We start from the raw sequence: 19,419 nt of genomic DNA, 5'->3' as shown, positions 1-19,419 counted from the left end.
AACTTGAGGTTGGATTGGGTGTTCTTCACAGTGCAAAGGAACTGGCACTCATTCTCGATGTCGAGTTGCTCTCCCAGGTAGGTCGTGACCTTTGCTTTAGTTTTCTTGACCGCTGGATGGGGCTTCCATTTGGACACAAGTTGCTCTGGGAGAATGTTGACATCGGATCCCGTGTCCAGCTTGAACGTCACTGGGTTGCCGCTGACGTTGACAGTCTCAAGTCAGTCCGAGTGCGACTCTTCTGTGATGTCGTTTACAGTCAGGCTGCCCAGTCCAAAATCTTGAACAGCTACATCTTCCTCCATATCTAACATTCGGACGTGCCGCGGTGCTGCTCGCTGTTTCTGTCGGCAAACGTTTTGAAAATGCCCGAACTTCCCACAGGCGTAGCAGGTTGTGCCATATGCAGGGCACTGTCGGGGCAGGTGGGTGGTTCCACACCTACCACAACTTTTCTGGGGCTTGGCTTCTGAATGTTGAGGCTGGTTGCTTCTTTGTTGAAACCGGGGCTGTCTTTGCGGCTGTTGCCTGTTCTGCTGTCGATGTGGCTGCCTTCCGCGGTTCAGGTTGTCGACCACCACTTCTTGTTTATCAAGAGTCGTCGCCAGGGAAGACACGTGCTGTTTCGAGATCTCAGCCGCTCTGCATGTCGTGATGATCTTTTCTAAAGTCAAGTCCCTCTCCCGAAACAGGCGTTCTCGCAGAGCTGCGTCGCGGATTCCGATGATAATCCTGTCGCCTAGAAGGCGGTCGTGCTGGTCGCCAAAATCGCACTTTCTCGACTGGCACTGCAGCTCAGCTATGAAGTCGTCAACTGGCTGATTTTCCTTTTGGTACATGCAGTTGAAAACAGCTGCCGCCTGCGTAACGTTTTTGTACGGCAGGTACTTTTCATCAAACTTCGCAAAAATGGCAGCGACGGTGTCGGTAATTGGCTCACCGCTTGCTGGGGCTGTAAAGCTGAAGGTGTCGACGATTTTCCGTGCAGCGGGGCCGATAACGTGTAGTAGTAGTGCTCTCCTTGTTGCTGGTGGCTTTGTTGTGTACTCACACGCTGCTTCGTAGAGTTCGTAAGCCGTCTTCCATTCCGACCACGTTTCGGCGGGATTGCTGCCCGGCTCGAACGGCTTCGGCGGTTGGATCAGGGGAAATGCCATCACAATTTCCTCGTTGTTCTACTGTAGTTGCTTTGTAGAGTTGCTGCGTTGCGAAATTTTAACTTCTGACACCATGTTATACATATACTGATGGTTGCTGATTGAATGAGGGACACCGGACAGCTTTAAAGTTGGGTTTCACAGGCCGCCATCGTGTGTGTCTCTGCCGACGCTAGGCCTGTCTTTATTGACAAAAGAACCGGCACCCAGAGGGCGCTAGTGATGATACATATATAACACCATGTACATGACTGCGAATTTGACGCGAGCGAGTCATCTGTTCAAGCCGCAGTCCACCAAGTCATCTGATTTGTTTATTTGTATCAGCAGACGGGAAACATTCTTGGCCGACCGAGAAATATTGGAGCTAAATAATCGGGCGTTCTACACTCTCGTGCGTCGAGGAAGCGGAGGACTGCCGGACATGATCGGCGCGATTTATGGGTGCCGCATTTCTAGACCCTCGGAGTCCGAAGGATGTGGTGGGGGTGGTTGTTGTGTGGGATCAGGTGGTGTTAGCCTGACTGTATATGCCGGTAATTGCTCCGCCCAAGCTCCTCCTAATTAGCCAATGGTAGCGTCCTTTCACCACGAGCTTGCCAGCTCCGTCTCCTGAAAGGAAGCTTAGGAGAAGGTGCGACACGTCCGAAGGAAGTAACTACAATCGCAAGAAGTTTCACTCCATCGTACTCCGGTGGATATACAATGCGGACATGGTGTTCATCGACGTGTTTGCCCGCTTTTCTGGCAGCGCCCACCACGCCAGAGTGCTGCGGGAGAGTTTTTTTTTTCTTTCCGGAGAAATAAACGAAAAATTTCCTTCATGACACACGGACAACCAATGTACTCGCTTAGAACCCCTTACATGAAGTAATAAACACGGGCATGCCTTCATCTAGAATTGCGACGTCGTCCTCGCCCACGAGCTGAAATAGGCATTCCATGTCTGCCAGAAGACGAACCGCAAATGACCGTTTACGCGCGAACCATGTCATCTCCCTTCTCGTTCAAAAAAAAAAAAAAAAAAACGGGTGTTGCAATGACAAAAATAAACTGAAATGTGCGCAAAAGTGATTTTTCAGATCAAATAAATAAACTCGAAACTATGAAATCCGGAAGAAGGAAAAATATTCGCAATTTTATTTTGAAACTGGCCGTGCCGCTCTCCTTTTGTCGTCTCCTAGCTGTGTCGTCTGCTATTTGCCAGATCGGTGCTCGCTCGCCGCCAGATCGCGAACGCCTGGGCAGCTCTGGCAGCTTGTGGGGAGCCAGAAGTTGCTGACCCAGAAAAATCGAACAGGCCCACTATGGCGGCACCCATGGAGGCGTAGAGCGCTTTCGCCGAATCACGTTGACGCAAGCGCCAGGTTCCACTCTAGATGAGCTAGTGAGAAACTCTATGCATATAGGTTGAACGATCGCAGCGCCAGTGTCCCCTCTAGTTTCATTAGTATGAAACTCTAAGGCTGGAGCCTTTCTGCTTCGTTTCGAAGGCGCTATTTTTTCTTGCGCGGCCGCTTTTTCTCTTAGTATCGTAAAAACCAACCGAACAAGCGTTCCTAACTAAATGAACGCGGGGGCTGCCGGTTGTATACACAGAATTTGCCTGAAATGTATACCTGAAGTTTTCTTTGCGCTAAACAACGGAGAGATGTATGATAAGCGCCAGCGGTTCACGAGGTTCGAATGGTTATGACTATTTAAACCGCGTGGTTTTTCGAAGCCTCAGCGTAACTCCTGACCCCGGTACAGGATTCCGCAGTCCTGAGTCGGGACACGACTGCAAGCCCTACTGTGCCCTGTGCAAGGGAAACCATCTGACGGCCAGCAAGGAATGTCCCAAGCGATTCTGCGAGCCCTACATCTTGCGGCGTAAGGCTCTGGATAGGGAGCGTGGAATCGAGCGGAAAGCTCCGGCGGCCCAGTCGAGATCTTCACGAAGCACGTCTCGGCGACGGACCAGCAACTCAAGGTCGACGGCTCCTATCTCGACAACTACAACATCGAGGAGCTCCCAGTCTCCATCCAGATCCAGATCTGGGAGAAGGAAGAGCAGCTCCCATCCACAACCAGAGAATGAAAAGGTGAGCTGGGCTGAAGTTCTTTCTCTCACTGCTCACGCCCCCAATTCCGCGTGTACGAAATGTAACCAGATAAAAGCTGAAAATGATAGGATTAAAGCTGAGTGCTCTAAGCTGGGACCCGAACTTCAGAACTTAAAAAAAGAATTTGTTTCCTTAAAGACTTCAGTAACCCAGTCTGCAGAAACTCAAAACCACTTGGGTGCGCCTGAGAAACGCCGCAAAGTGGACGAGAACAAAGGACACGTTGTAAAGTCAGCAGAAATTCAGCAGCTAAAATCAGACATGAGAGAAGAAATTAAGCAATCCTCCGAGGCAATCACCAAAATGGTTGGCGAAATGATAAAAGAACAAGTAGCTAACCTTACAGCGGAGGTTTCGGCGCAGATAAGAGCACTGACACAACAGGTGGCCGCCGTAGCGGCTACCGCAGCCCAGCTTCAACAGTCAAACGCCGCTATAACCAGTCGTGTAGAAGCCTTAGGAAGCCCAGGTGTGCAGTCTTTGACCAGACATTCGCGTCGAGATAAACCGTACGCGCGACCATCACTGCAAGAAACTCAGGACAACTCCGACATCACCAACCATGGCAAATGAACGCAAGAGGAAGCAGGAGCTATACTATGGCAGTGGAACTGCAGGAGCATAAAACCCAAAATTGCATCTCTAATGCAGTACATGGGGTCCGGCTGCGGGATGCCTGATGTCATTGCACTTCAAGAGACAAACGCGCCAGCGAGGCTACCGGGCTATGTTACACACGGGGACACCGAAAGACATAATTCAAGCACCCTCATACGGAAAAGCAAAACTGCGATTCAACACTCCCTAATTCAGCAATAGCAAGTAGGAATCTTTTCAGAACTGATACCGAGAAACGCGGGGAAGGCCAACAGTCTTTTCATACTAAACATGTCGTGCACACCAAAGCACAAGACACCTGAAATCAATTCTATTATTAAACAGGCGGTCACCAAATTGGCAGGTAACCCCGTCATTGTGGTCGGGGACTTTAATGCCGCACACCCGGGGTTATGGCTACACGAATGGCTGGGGCACAGAACTCAATCTCGCCATCGAGGAGGCGGATCTCACGCTAGTGACTGACCCGTGGGTACCTACGAGCACGGGAAACAGCGTGACCAGAGATACGTGCCCCGACCTCACGCTCATTCGAAACATTAACCAAGTTCGATGGTGTAACACTGGAGAGAACCTGGGCAGTGACCACGACATAATCTCCACCGTAATCCTTGCGGGCGATTACAGTGCTTATATCGGGGAAGCGAAACTCACAGTCTGGGGCAAATTTCGAGAGCGTCGAGAGACTCAGTCTCCGAAAGAAATTGAAAGTATAGAGGAATGGGCCAGCGAAGTCAGGGCGGACATTAAAGCCACGACGAAGAAGGTTCACCTCACGACGCAAATACCGCACGTCGACCCCAGGCTACTCCACATGTGGGAGGCCCGGAGGAGTCTCATTCGTCGTTGGAAGCGACAGCGACATAACCGGAAATTAAAGAGACGCATTGCCTTGCTTACTGAAGAAGCGGCCCGGTACGCAGTGCAGCTCATTCGAGAAAATTATCTCTCACTCTGTGACGAGTTAAGTGGGACCCTCAGTACCTCCAAGACATGGAGGTTGTTGAGGTACCTTATAGACCCGACAAAAAGCAAGGGTGAGTTCGCCAGAGTAATGGCCACTGTTATGCACTCGTTCCCCGGTACGCAGGACGACCTCCTTCAAGAACTGCAAACAAGATATATACCAAAAGCTTCCACTCCACCCTTCCCGAACTACACACGACAGCCCAACCCCAATTTGGACAACGACATTCAAATCTTCGAGGTCAAGGCAGCACTTGCAAAAATTCGCAGGAACACCACTCCCGGACCAGATCAAATAACAAACAAGGCATTGGCGAATCTTGATACGTCCTCGGTGATTGCGCTAACCGCATTTATGAATACTTGTTGGAGGGACGGTACGCTCCCCGCGGAGTGGAAGACGGCCGAGGTCCGCTTAATTCCAAAAACGGGGAAAAAAACCAGGCATCGAAAACCTCCGCCCGATCTTCCTCACCTCTTGTGTGGGGAAGCTACTCGAGCATATCATCCTCGATAGACTTCAATCCTACCTGGAAGAAACGAACAAGATGCCACCAACCATGTTTGGTTTCCGCCGTCACCTTTCAACCCAGGACATTCTCCTGCAGATAAAAGAAGATGTAATGAGCCAAGCCAACCGCCACACTCCGAAAACCATCCTGGCCTTGGACCTGACAGGGGCTTTCGATAACGTCACTCACCAAGCGATTCTGACCAACCTGAACAGCCTTGACTGCGGAGCACGGACTTACAATTACGTCCGAGATTTTTTATCAAATAGAAAGGCCATCCTCAGGCTTGGTGATTTGTCCTCCGGTCCCATTGACGTGGGTGGCAGAGGCACACCACAAGGAGCGGTTTTATCTCCCCTACTTTTCAACATAGCCCTTATAACATAGCCCGTGTCCTTTGGCTACCATCCTGGGGGCCATCCGGGATCTGCACCACGGCTTATATGCCGATGATATTACAGTGTGGACAGGCAAGGGTTCGGTAGGCGAGATGCAGGACCGTCTCCAGCTGGCCGCTGATGCTGTGAGTGACTACGCAAGGAGGTGCGGGCTTTCCTGCTCACCATACAAGTCCGAACTTCTTATGGTCGGAAAGACAAGAAGAAAAAAAGTCAAAGATCCGGGCATCCAGATCACCCTGGACGGCCACACCATCCTACCGTCACCTCACATCAAAGTCCTCGGTATGACTTTTCAAAAGGACTGTTCAAACACCATTCTTCTTAACCGGCTCAGTCACACAACGGGACAAATTACCCACATGCTCCGAAGAATAACCACCAAAGCGAGGGGAATGAAGGAGGCGGACACCCTTCGTCTGGTAGAGGCGTTCGTCATCTCACGCATTACCTACGCCATTCCCTATGCTATATTAAGCAAGGGCGACTTGGCCAAGATTGACACCATGATCCGGAAAGCCTATAAGCATGCTCTGAGGCTCCCTATTAGTACCTCGACCGACAGGCTTCTAAAATTGGGCCTACATAACATGGCCGCCGAACTAGTCGAGGCCCACCTCGCCAGCCAGCGTCTGCGACTAAGCTCGACACCCTGCGGGAGGAGTCTCCTCACCAGACTGGGAATGGCGTCCCCCGAAGAAAGATTCCAGCAATTACGCGACGTACCTCCAAAAATAAGAATAAACATTGACGTTGCACCTATACCCCGTAAGATGGACCCTACCAGTGTTGCGGAGTTACCAATCCGGAATTGGAATCATTCCGGATTCATTCTACCTTTTTTAGGTGCCGGAATGGAATGGGAATGGAATGAGGACAATGGCTGGAGGAATGGAATGGGAATGGAATTAAGCGCATTTTTCCCGGAATGGAATGGGAATGGAATAGTGATTTTTAGACGACGACGTCAAAATCCCTGGCGCTGTCCTGATACTAATTAATCAGTGGCGAAGACTGCGTCGGTATATGAAAACGAGAACGAATACCCGGCATCTCGAGTAACCTAATCCCCGCAGCCTGTGGCAGCGCTAGTGCAACTGAACTTCGAGCAGCGCAAGCGCGTTTGACCGCCGGGCCGGTGGCGATGTTAGGTCCGCTCTTAGTGCTGTGGCAAGCTTTTTGAGGCAGAGCTTTCTTTGTACAACTAACTGTCTGTGGCGCCGATGGCAGACCGGTGTGTCAGTTGCAGGCGTCATGTGCCCAGGCCAGCCAGCGGGGAATACCACCGAGAAGCAGGAGGGAAGAAATACGAACGGCGCGCATTCGAAGCCGCGGTGTTTCTCACAGCAAGTAGATGCTGCGAAACGTTGGAACTACCAATATAAAGCATTCACGCATGAAACATGAAACATGAAACAAGGAGTCTGCTTGGCGTTCTCCTCCCACCCTCCGTGCCCGGCGCGCAATGAATAGCGTTGTAGCTTGTAAGCCCACCTGGTAGGCATCTCTCGGGAATGCGGCGCCAACCTGTGGACCTTTTGTCCGTCTGTTGCAGCGTGGCCCCGGGGCTCCAGCAAATCAAAACCAAGGCAGTAAAAATAAAATTGTGGGTGTGGGCCCTGCGTGCCCGGCACCCGCCATAGGCATAAGAAGCGAGCTTCGGATGTGTTACTGAGATTTCTACCTCCACACTGCGGTACGGTAGTGGGCAGCTGTAATATACGCTTGCATAAGATATTAAATACGACAATGCGGAAGACACAGCTGCCAAAGGACGTTTGTTTTTAGCAGTTCCGGCTCCAGCAGCGCACTTGTTTGCGAGTGCTTTGACAGCTCTCTGCAGTGAGACACCGTGCTTTGCTTCGATCCGAAAGTACGGCCTTCTCCTCCAGTGGTTCCAAACTGGTTCGTGGTTTGATTGCTGTGTTTCTGTGCATGGGGCCTTTGCGCCCGGAGTACAAACGTACCTGATTACTGAAGTCTTAGTCATCGGCGTGAAAGTTGGAGCACCGCCACTATTCAGGTATACGGAGGCCTCATTTCAAAATTTTGATCAGGTCCTCGTGAGTGGTGGCGCGTTCCCGGAAACAAACTGCCTGATCATACTCCTTTATTTTGCCAGGGCTCTCGTCACAATATGGTTCTGTCACTTTAAATTAAGGGCTCATAAATAATGCCCTGTATTGAACGGACTGGGCTGAGGTAGTGCCAGGGCAATAACCAAGCGAAATGGAGGTCAACGTGGAAGCGGTGGTGACTTTCCTACTGTGAATGCAAAACTGTTAACGGTGTTCTTTGACGCTGCCTTCCAGTCTCTCGCGTTGGCACAGTAGCATTATTGCTCAATGCTCTAAATTCACTTGAAATCATTCAAGTAAGCATTTAGAATGCGTGTACATGTGAGAAAGCTCCGCGCGACATTCCTGTGAGTTATCCACAGTATACTAATTACGCTGGTGTGATGGTACGCAAAGGAGATAGCACGACAGAACGCGACAGACTGTGCAAGGAAACTGTTATCAACGTAACAGCTGCTTCACCTCTTGTCGCGCAGAAACAAACCGTTAAAACAAGCTAACATGCAAACACCAAAATGAGTACCGGGATCCACCTACTTATTATGTAAAAACTGGCAGTGTGACACTGCCCCCTTTTAGAGCGAAAGCTTTCTTAGTGAGACCAATGGCATTCTGTCAAAAAAAATTTACATTTCCACATATACCGGTTGCTCTACCGAAAAGCTCTGCTGACATCTCTGGACGCACGGTGCGTGCGTGAAACCGGGGACCGCAAAAAAAGTCTTCCTATCTCTCTCTCTAAAACGGGGCTTTCATTGTGTCAGAAAGGTTACTTGAAAATAGCGAAAAAAGAACAGTTCTAAATAAGACTTCACACGCGTCGACCGTGAAGACAAAGTGCAATACGTAGTACATCTTTATCTCATAAAACACGTAACCGTGTACATTTCGCTCGTTCGTAGATGCATTACTTGTGCACGAGAAATCGTCGCATGGGTTCGTTGTTGGCTTGCGATTTGCGAGTTTGAATGTTTGGCGATCGGCTGGATGCACTTTCAGCGAAATTTGGACGACCTCTAAGCTTTTGCAATTTTCTCTACTTTCGTTAGGAAGGGACGGTAAATGTTTGCATTAGAAGGGTACTTGTTTTGCACGAGATATGTAACCAAGCTGCTACCATCTCCCAAATCGATGGAAAGTGGCACATTTTGCATACTTTTGCAGTTTTCAACGCGTAGGATAACGTCAGATTCACGTTGCGTTCCTCGATAGCTCGATAAAGCGCCTAAGGCAGTTTTTACATCGAGGAATTAAAGGAATTGAATTGACCTGACCGCCCATTCCAGGAATGGGAATGGGCTAAATTCTCTAATTCCGAGGAATTGAAATGAATGGAATCACGACAAGTTCTAATTCCTCGGAATGGAATTGGAATGGAATGGGGATGCCCATTCCGCAACACTGGACCCTACTCACCACACAGGGAGAAGAGAATCAAGAGCGCGCACTCTCGGCAAACACCGCACGGTTTACACCGACGCCGCCGACTACGCCAGAAAGGGAGCCATGACCGCCGTGGTTACTTCAACAGTGAATCACCTCACCAGCATCACCTCGCCCTTCACAACCACTACCCAGGCAGAGGAAGCGGCCATTGCTCTGGCCATCTCCCAGACAAATGCGGATACCGTTATTACGGGCTCGCAACAGGCTTGCCGAAACTTCCTTCGTGGTAGAATTTCCAAGACGGCTCTGGACATCCTACTGCAAAAGCCACCCGAAAGAAAAGTGAAGATTGTTTGGACGGCAGCCCACTCAACCCTCCAAAGCAACACGACCGCCCACGACATCGCCCGAGATCTATCACGCCAGGCGACACGAGGGTGTAGGTTAGAGACTGTGTGTCCTTTGGTTACGTATCAAGACATAACGGGGTACTATAAGTGCCAAAGAATGATCTATCCCCGCGGTCATGAACCTCTAACCAAAGAGCAGGAGCACTGTCTCCGGCTCCTCCAAACAAATACGTTTCCTCATCCGTCAAAACTTCACTTGCTTCATCCCACTCAGCACTTCCCGCTGTGCAAATTTTGCGCTTCCCCGGGCACCCTGTACCATATGATATGGGAGTGTTCGGCAAACCCCAAAATTCCAAGAATCGCGCACCCTTCCCGTGAGCAGTGGGAGAAGGAGCTATCCAGCTCCGGTCTCGATTCCCAGCTTAGGCTTGTGGAAAGGGCCGTAGCGGCAGGGGTCTCCAATGGAGTCCTGGACTGAGGGCTCCACACCACATTACGATGCTCCCAATAAAGTTTATCCTCCTCCTCCTCCCGGTACAGGAGGCTCTACTTGGGTCCGTTATCCCCTGATTCCGGCAGTCGCATCGACCATTAGCGAGCTAAGACAAGGCGAGCCCATAAAGTGCTCTGCGCTTAAAAGATCCTGGGGCTTTCATATTTTGATACAAGACGGCGTAAATTTCCCCGAAAAAATGTTTTTCAAGCCATGCACTTGCGTGTAGATGTGAAGCCGACTTTCAGGGTATCAGCGTAAGCCAAGGAGGTTAAAAAATTGGCCGCGTATCTGCTCCTTTCGTTGCAAATGTCGTCAAAAGACGATAGTCTCTGTAGACATTTGCCAAGGAAATGCCCCCCTTTGCTTTCCCGCTCACCTCTCATGCTGTGCCTGTACCGTCGCGCTCATCCCAAGGTAAACACACTGAAGGTTTGCGCAAGGCGATTTGAATTTACCGCGTTCCACTGCTACAGGCCGGGTTCCTCGATGCCAGCGCTGCAGTACGGCGGAGACGCGCGTGAATGGAGGCGGCCGACTACAAGGCTTATAGAACCGCGTGGCCGTGCTCCACGTGCGTTCCAAGCAGAACGTGGAACCTAGCTAGTGGAACCTTTCGTTGCTGTTGCCGCGTGATTTTTCATATGCAGGAGGCGGCAGTGTTCTGTAGTAGATGTAGAATATCATTTGTAGAATTGCATTATGTAAGAATACTAGAGGATATCTACAGTCTACAGCTATCATCATCCTCCATAGGGAGAGAAGTCCTATAAGGAAGGGTGTCAGACAAGGAGACACAATCTCTCCAATGTTATTCACAGCATGTTTACAAGAAGTATTAAGAACGTTGGATTGGGAACAGGTGGGAGTAAGGGTTAAAGGAGAATGCCTCAGTAACCTCAGATTTGCTAATGAAGTTGCCTTGCTAAGTAACTCGGGGGACGAATTGCAAAGCATGCTTTCCGCACTAGGCGAACAGAGTAGAACCGTGGGCCTGAAAATTAATATGCAGAAAACTAAAGTAATGATCAATAACCTCGGGACAGCACAGCGGTTTGAGATAGGTGGCGAGGCAGTGGAAGTGGTTAACGAATATATCTACTTAGGCCAAGTTGTGACCCCAGATCCCAACCATGAAGCAGAGATAATTAGAAGGATCAGAATGGGGTGGGGTGCATATGGCAGACATTCTCAGATAATGAATAGCAGCCTACCATTGTCGCTGAAGAAGAAAGTGTATGACAGCTGCATCTTACCGGTACTCACGTATACGGGGCAGAAACTTGGAGGCTCACTAAGAGGGTTCAACTTAAATTGAGAACGACTCAGCGGGCAATGGAGCGGAAAATGATAGGTGTAACATTAAGGGACAAGAAGAGAGCGGAGTGGGTCAGGGAGCAAACTGGTGTTAAAGACATATTAGTAAAAATTAAGACGAAGAAATGGACGTGGGCAGGGCATGTAATGCGAAGGCAAGATAACCGCTGGTCATTAAGGGTAACAGAGTGGATCCCTAGAGAAGGCAAGCGTTGCAGGGGGCGGCAGAAAGTTAGATAGGCAGATTAGATCAAGAAGTTTGCGGGGATAAATTGGTCACAGTTTGCACAGGACCGAGGTAATTGGAGAATAATGGGAGAGGCCTTTGCCCTGCAGTGGGCCTTTGCCCTGGTGATGATGATGATGATGATCATTTGTTACCGAAAAACCAAGCATCCATAAATTTTTTAATAAAGGAACACTGTAAATGTCTTTTGTGTACTAATTTCCTGTCTTATATTGGCGTAATGTCTTGTCCTTGTTCAACAAACAAAGTTGACAAGTATGAACATATAAACCGGGCTTAGACGTTTACATTTGGCTGTGAGTATATAAGACTATTGCGCAATATCAATTTTACTTTTGCCGGGTGGCTGAATCGAGTTACAGACATACAGACGGACAGACAGACAGACAGACAGACCAAAATTTCTGGGTTTAAGTAGCCCAAGAAAGACCATCGTCTTTAAAAAAACCTCCTTGGCGTAAGCTTGTTAAGCTGGCTTCCCCGCTCCCCAGACTGCATGTTCTGCAGTGAAGCATGGCCATCTACGGGGGGAGCATCATTACAGAACACGGCTCTAATGACAATTACCCGCTAAGAAGACTCTATATGCGCGAAACCGGGGGCTTCTATAGTGTTAGAAAGGTCAGTTGAAAATCGCGAAAAGGGAATGGTTCTGGATAAGAAAACTGACGCATTATCATAAAGAAGGACCACAATAGTATATCTTTAAATCATAAATCACGTATCGATATACATTTACATCGCTGGTAGATGAAATGCGCCTTCTTAGTGCGAAAAAATTGTCCTTTTCGCACTACTTTCAACTTTCTTTAGGAAGGGATGGTAGATTTTTAAATTACGTTTTTGCGATTGATTCTTTTCGTTTTTTTAGGAGGACGTCAAATCGTAAAACAAAATGGTGTTTGACAGTTCATTCATTCGAGCCATGTATTTCGGTTGCTGAAGCCTGCAACCGGGACCGGAAATTAAGGCGCCAGCCAGAATTAGGTTCTTGTGCATGACGCCGCCTAAGGTCCGATCAGGTCACAGACCACCTACATTTCAAGCAGATAATGCTGCATAAAATAAACAAACGAAAAGGGGATTAGCAGTTAAGAAATGGTTATTGGTATTAACCAAAATGCCAGACAACTGCACTTATTCCGCATGATGCTAGCGCGCACTAGCGAAGCCCCAATATTGCCAGATTAACTGTCTGATTTTGTCTGTCTGATTTTTAATTTTGATTTGAAGCCTTCATAAGCAACTAGTAGTGTTAGAGGCGCGAATGCGATGGGCATTAACGCGAGCAAACCCGCCGCGGTGGCTCAGTGGCTAAGGCGTTTTGCTGGTGAGCACGAGGATGCGGGTTCGATTCCCGACCGCGGTGGCCGCTTTTCTGATGGAGGCGAAAAGCAAAAGAGATTTCGGCGCACGTTAAAGATCCCCAGGCGGTCAAAATTAATCCGGAGCCCTCCACTACGGCGCGCCTCATCCCCTGCGTTGCGTCGGCGCGTTAAACCCTACAATCAATCAATCAATCAATCAATCAATCAATCAATCAATCAATCAATCAATCAATCAATCAATCAAAGCGAAATAAGTAGTGCTATATCTGGTCTTAAATAGCAGTAGCAGGAATAAGAACCGAATTAAAGTCGTCTTCCCATATAAGCACAAATTCATTGCTGGAAAGACATTTCTCAGGGCAATATAAGCCGTGTTATATCGAAATATGAAGGACCTTTATTTATTTTTTCCTTACGCTGAACGTGTGGCGCACAGTTTTGCAATTCCACAGTTTGAGTGGGCGATTAAAAATGGCGCTACGCTCGCGTGGTATTCTTTTCTACATTGCTCTGTAGTCGGAGATGGTTTGCTGGACCCTAGCGATGTACAGTTTCGCTGTAAAATTGAGTTTCAAGAGCAAACGGGGGGTGGAGGAAGGGCGGGAAGGGGGCGCCTTGCAACCGGTTCGCACAGGGCGCCGAATGAGGTAAAGCCGGCCCTTCCCGGGTACGTGCTTCATTCCGTTTGGAAGCTGGCAACCGATTGACCGCTTGCTCCACAGAGCATATTACTTTCCTTTTGTCCAATCAGCTCCAGCCGTGAGGCAAAATAGAGACTTACATTTTTCGAATACACTTACACACTGCATGCTTCGCCCCGCTTCAGTTTCACGTTAGTGGAGATGACCAGGGTTTTTTTACTTGGTCAGTAACTGCATTACTGGTTTTTCATGCAATGCCTGACCAGACGAACTTTTGTCGAACCCTTGACTATAAATACAGCATTTTTCCAAAACAACAAGACAGACAAGGTAAAATTGTTTCATATACAGACGTAAAGGCCGGCAGTGTATGACGACACGGAGGCTTAGGGGAATGGTTAGGCTTATTTTTTTACTACGGTTACTGTAGTTAGCATTTTAAATATATAGAAAAGGAAGTAAAAAAAACACGCTTTCAGTGTGGGCACCGGAGTCACGCCTTCCCGCTGTATCTCGGATGACTTACCGATTCGGCTATCTAGCTGGACGACCGTATTCTCCGTCACTTTCTGGGGTATTTATATTTGGCACAACTATCTCTTTGGATAGAGTTTTTTTAGGATTTGGTTAGAACAACTACGGTTAGGCTTTTCTCTCAACGATGACGAATCATTCTCTTCGTCGCCATTCTTGAAGAGAATGGCGACGAAGACGCCATGAAGAGTGACTTGTTTCAGATGGACAAAAAAGTTATAGTTCATATTACAAGCTACGTGCAGCACTGTGGAGGCTACATTGTTGTCCATGATTGTTGTCAACAGTGCAACCACTGAGGGCGCCTAACTCACCATGAAGGGGGCCCTGAAAGGGCATTTCCCTCTCCCCTCTCGGCAGGTGGACGGCAGGGCCCCAGCGCCTTTTGTAACTTCCTTCGCGGTGAGTTAGCCGCCCTGAGAGGGCGGATTGTTGACAACACTGCAGCCTCCAGAGTGCTGCACGTAGCTTGTGGTATGAACTATAGACAGATCATTCTCCGCAGTGGATATGAACCATACCACAAAAAACAAGAGGGAGATAGCGATGATGACCCTGAGAGAATGCAGCATCCTTTGACCCACATTCTGGACCAAGTCCCCAATGAGGCGGAGGAGGGGGGAAAACGTTTATTTATATTTTTTTAGTCGTTGGGCGGCACTCCACCGTGCTCGTGTGACACGTGCTATAATTCCCGACGGGGTCAGCAGGGGTGGTACATGCATGCCGCTTACAGCTACCGTACTTGCTATGTTTTTTTTTATTGATTGATTGATTGTAGGGTTTAACGCGCCGACGCAACGCAGGCGATGAGGCGCGCCGTAGTGGAGGGCTCCGGATTAATTTTGACCACCTGGGGATCTTTATCGTGCGCCGAAATCTCGTGCACACGGGCGTTTTTGCTTTTCGTCTCCATCAGAAAAGCGGCCGCCGCGGCCGTGCTATGTTTTTTTTTTGTCCTTGTTGTTTTTGCTTAGGGTTAAGATGTAAGCCTCTCCAGAGAGTGTGGCTTTGTATTGCCCCCATTGTGTATTCGTTTTTTTGTCGTTCGTCTAGTTAACTCCGTGCGTTAGCCGCACAGCGCGCACGGGCGCCCATTGTACGGCAACCCCCCCCCCCCCCCCCCCCCCCTTAGTGCTGCGCGCACAAAGCCGATGCCCGCATAAAGGTTTTTTTTTTTTTTGCTCTTGTATTTTTTTCTTGTCTAGTGTTGTCTGTCCCCATGTAATCTCGTCTTGTGCATACAGTAAAAGTATTCTGTTTAAAACGTACTTGTGCACCCGTGTGAACTCTCACTAATTCCAGCAACTTCGCCACACGTGCACACGCACGGGCCGGCCACCATGCAAATATAAATAACTGTTGTCGCGCCTCTTTGTTTGCGCGAGCGGGCAAAGGGAGTTGTGACAAGGGTGCATATTCCTGCCCTCACAAAAAATCCGGTCTCTGTCACATTGAAATGTTTGAAGAATTTTACGGGTATTCGCAACCCTCGGCCGACACCAGGGCCAACACAAATCACGCGGCTATTGCCGCCCGCGAAACCATCGAACACTTGCTCAGACGTCCCACAGACCGCTTAAAATCATAGCTCGGCAAAACTGACTCCCACTCGCTCCCACTCACACAAAAAATATATTTATCCTAACGCACTCACTCGCACTCACGCTCGCCACTCCGCCTCACCACTCGCACTCACTCGCACTCACGCTCGCCATTCTACCCTCACTACTCACACTCACTCCCGCTCACGCTCCCCACTCGTCCCCACAACTCGCACTCACTCGCGCTCACGCTCACCACTTCGCTCTTACCACTCGCACACACTCCCGCTCACGCTCACCACTCGTCGTCACCACTCGCGCTCACGCTCAGCACTCGCATTCGCCACTTACACTCCCTCGCACTCTCACTCACCGCTTGCAATGGCCACTCACACTCACTCGCAATCACCACTCGCTTCCTCCACTCACCCGCACTCGCCACTCCCATCCCCCACTCACGCTCACTCACATCCACCACTAATTTACAATCCAAATCATTTTGTTTCTTTACAGCATGGGAGTTTTAACTTCGCTTTGTTTTTAAACAGCTTCAATCGTTCCATTTTGCGGAGACCTTCAAATCGGCCCTATTGACACCGACACCACAATGATGCCGTTACGTGAAGCGAGAAAAAAATTGGGTGTTTTAGATAAAACTTTCACATTGGCTATGAGGCATGCCCCCAAACAATCAATAACTCCAAGCGATTTCATCCAACTGACAAAAAAAAAGCATCTATTCAAGAATTAAAACCCGAAGCTTTCTCCCGTGCAACCTGAGTTAAAGTTACAGTTTCAAATCCAAACTGATTCAACAGTGTCGCAATGGCGCAATCGGATAGACGTCGGCTTCATATCGCAGGAAACCCAGGTTCAATTCTCACCACGGGAAAGGTTTTTCGCGAGGCGCTTGATGTGCCTTCGCTTAACATCATCATCGTTTTGGGAAACCCACTGTGAAAAGTTTCCTTTCCTGCAGTGCTTTTTGCACAGACGCCGACGCCTTCAGTGGGGAATAGAAAGCTTCACATAAATAATGGCGAAGCTTGCACTAAGTCGCGTAAAACGTGAACCACAACGAAGCTGCATGATTTCTTTCTGTGTAAGCACTTTCTTTCTATGTAAGCACCCCCACGCATTGCATCAGGTTTGAAATTGTTTGTTTACATGTTGTATCTTCGCTTTTCACTGTGGTAGTAGTAGTCATGGTCATATCCATCTACACCGTTGTCATCTTCATGCATGACTGGCGCGCCCGGGTCGTTTTGTCCACAGGTGGCAACCGACTTTGCGAACTGGAGTCTGGGCGTCTGTACCGCGAGCTGCCTTGTGATACCCCATGAGGCACGGACGTACGTGGACTGTTTTGTTGGTATTTTTTGCGAGCGCCAGGCCCAAGCCGGGCGCTCCTCGTGAGGCGCGTGCTCACGTGCACGGTAAACGGCGGTAGTACCTACGATGCAGTCTTTTGATGACGCCGCCCACCGCACACATTACGGCCAGCAACAACAGCTTCACTGTTAGAAGCACACGCTGAAAAAAAAAAAAGTAACACGTAATCTTTCAAAGCGGCAATGCGGCTGCTAAGCGCAACTGCTCAAAAAATATTTCTCTGTGGCGACAGCCTTTCAGCTCTAACGGTAGACTCCAGGCAGTGGCGTCTGCTACTTTGCTAGGCCGATCATTGCGCCGTCTATACATAAAAATGAATTTCACCTCCGTTTTGTAGAGTGCGCTTTAGGTTACATGATACAAAAAATTAGGACACGCGAAGTGGACTGTGCGAGCGGAACTATAAATTGATTTATTAAAAGTACAATATTTCCTTGGAGACCAAGCACGTCGGAAGTGTTACAAGATACAAATAAAAGGGGTGCGGGGGGGGGGGGGGGGAGTGTAGGGAAACTTTACACCATAACTCACAGGTGACAGGCGGCAAAGCATAATAAGCTGGTAAAACGCACTTTTCCTTCGTTCAATAATTGAGTAGCAGTGTATTCTCTGCCCGACGCTTTTGATTTACTATGTGGTTTAACACGCCGAAACTACACAGGATATGAGGCGCGCCGTAGTGGAGGGCTCCGGATTAATTTTGACCACCTGGGGATCATTAACGTGCGCCGAAATCTGGAAAAAGCAGTCATTTTCGCTTTTCGCCTCCACCAGAAAATTGGCTGTCGCAAATTCCTTCCTTTTGTCGGCACACTCTAAGCTGCTTTTTAATAAGCGGTCGGCATACCTGAGCATGAGCTCACGCATGCGCTCTGCTGGCTTGATATGTGAAAGGATTCCGAAATATCGCGTGTAGATCTGTTATTTTGATTAATTGTATGGTTTAATGCGCCGACGCAACGCAGGCGATGATGCGCGCCGTAGTGGAGGGCTCCGGATTAATTTTGACCACCTGGGGATCATTAACGTGCGCCGAAATCTGGAAAAAGCAGTCATTTTCGCTTTTCGCCTCCACCAGAAAATTGGCCGTCGCAAATTCCTTCCTTTTGTCGGCACACTCTAAGCTGCTTTTTAATAAGCGGTCGGGGGCGCTGTCAAAACAGCACACGACGAAAGGGCACGCGACAGAAGAGCACCGACATAACAGCACGGCGTCAAAAGGGCACCCGACAAAACAGCACGCGACAAAACAGCACGGCGTCAAAAGCGCACGCGACGGAACAGCACGTTGACAAAACAGCACAGCGTCAAAACAGCACAGCGACAGAACGGCACGATTTTATGGAACGCCTAAATGGGCAAATATTTTTATTTTAACATGGATAAAAACACTTTAGTGGGCGCAAACTGCTCTCTCTGAGGTTCTCTTCACGTTTCGTTACTCTTTCTCGGGAAAAATACTACGGCTTTAATTATTACAGCATGTGGGATATCTGAAATGAAAGAAGCAAAAGCCAGGGACGACATTTGGTAAAACTTTTGTTCCTTTTTAGGTAGCCCTACAATTTTTATGATAATAATAATAATAATATTAATAATAATAATAATAATAATAATAAGAATAATTTATTTCCGAATTTGCCGCTGACAGTTCTCCAAGACTGGTAGGCCCGGATCATTTCGTCCGCAGGCTTTCACATCTCTCCCAAAGTGGACCGCGTTAGCACGCGCTAAAACCGGTGACCAAGTCTAAAGTCAACGCCTGCGCTACGAACCCAAAGGAAATACTGTTCGCCCGGAATGCGATCAGAGCAAAATCGGTAATAAAAACCGCAGGGTAGTCTTGGTATGTTTGCTTTGCGCCGCAGAAACATTTTGCAATTTTTTTATACGAGCTTTTTATTTTAGCGCCGTCTATGAAGCGACCGCCGAAACCTCCGCGCTGGGCTGTTAAGAGCGCCGTTCTTTGCGTGCGTCTGCTCGGAATCCGTGCATTACCGAGTGAACCGTAGTGGTTTGGCGTTAAGTTAGCGGTTGCAGTGCTTGTGTGTGTGTGTTCTGTTTTGTTTTCATCATCTGCGGACGGATTTTAGGTCCTGAGTTGTTGCCAGAGCGGGAAATTCCGACCCCGGCTGTTGAGACCAGCAGCAGTAGCAGTGTGGTGGTGGTGCCGGTGGTGCTCCGCAGTTCCGCGATGAAAACGTACCGGTATGGCACCGACTGACATAGAAATCGATATCGGGGAGTAAATACGTGTTTTCAATGCCACCGTGCTTGTTATGTTCACCGATTAGTCATGTTTACGGAAGCGCGGACGTCGAATGCGGAGCGCGCATAGCATATGTGGGTC

Source organism: Haemaphysalis longicornis, unplaced genomic scaffold, assembly GCF_048455015.1.
Source record: "Haemaphysalis longicornis isolate Haplotype H1 unplaced genomic scaffold, Haemaphysalis longicornis Haplotype H1 scaffold_1, whole genome shotgun sequence".
Lineage (NCBI taxonomy): Eukaryota > Metazoa > Arthropoda > Arachnida > Ixodida > Ixodidae > Haemaphysalis > Haemaphysalis longicornis.
The sequence above is the reverse complement of the archived record's forward strand: the minus strand, read 5'-3'. Positions refer to the sequence as shown.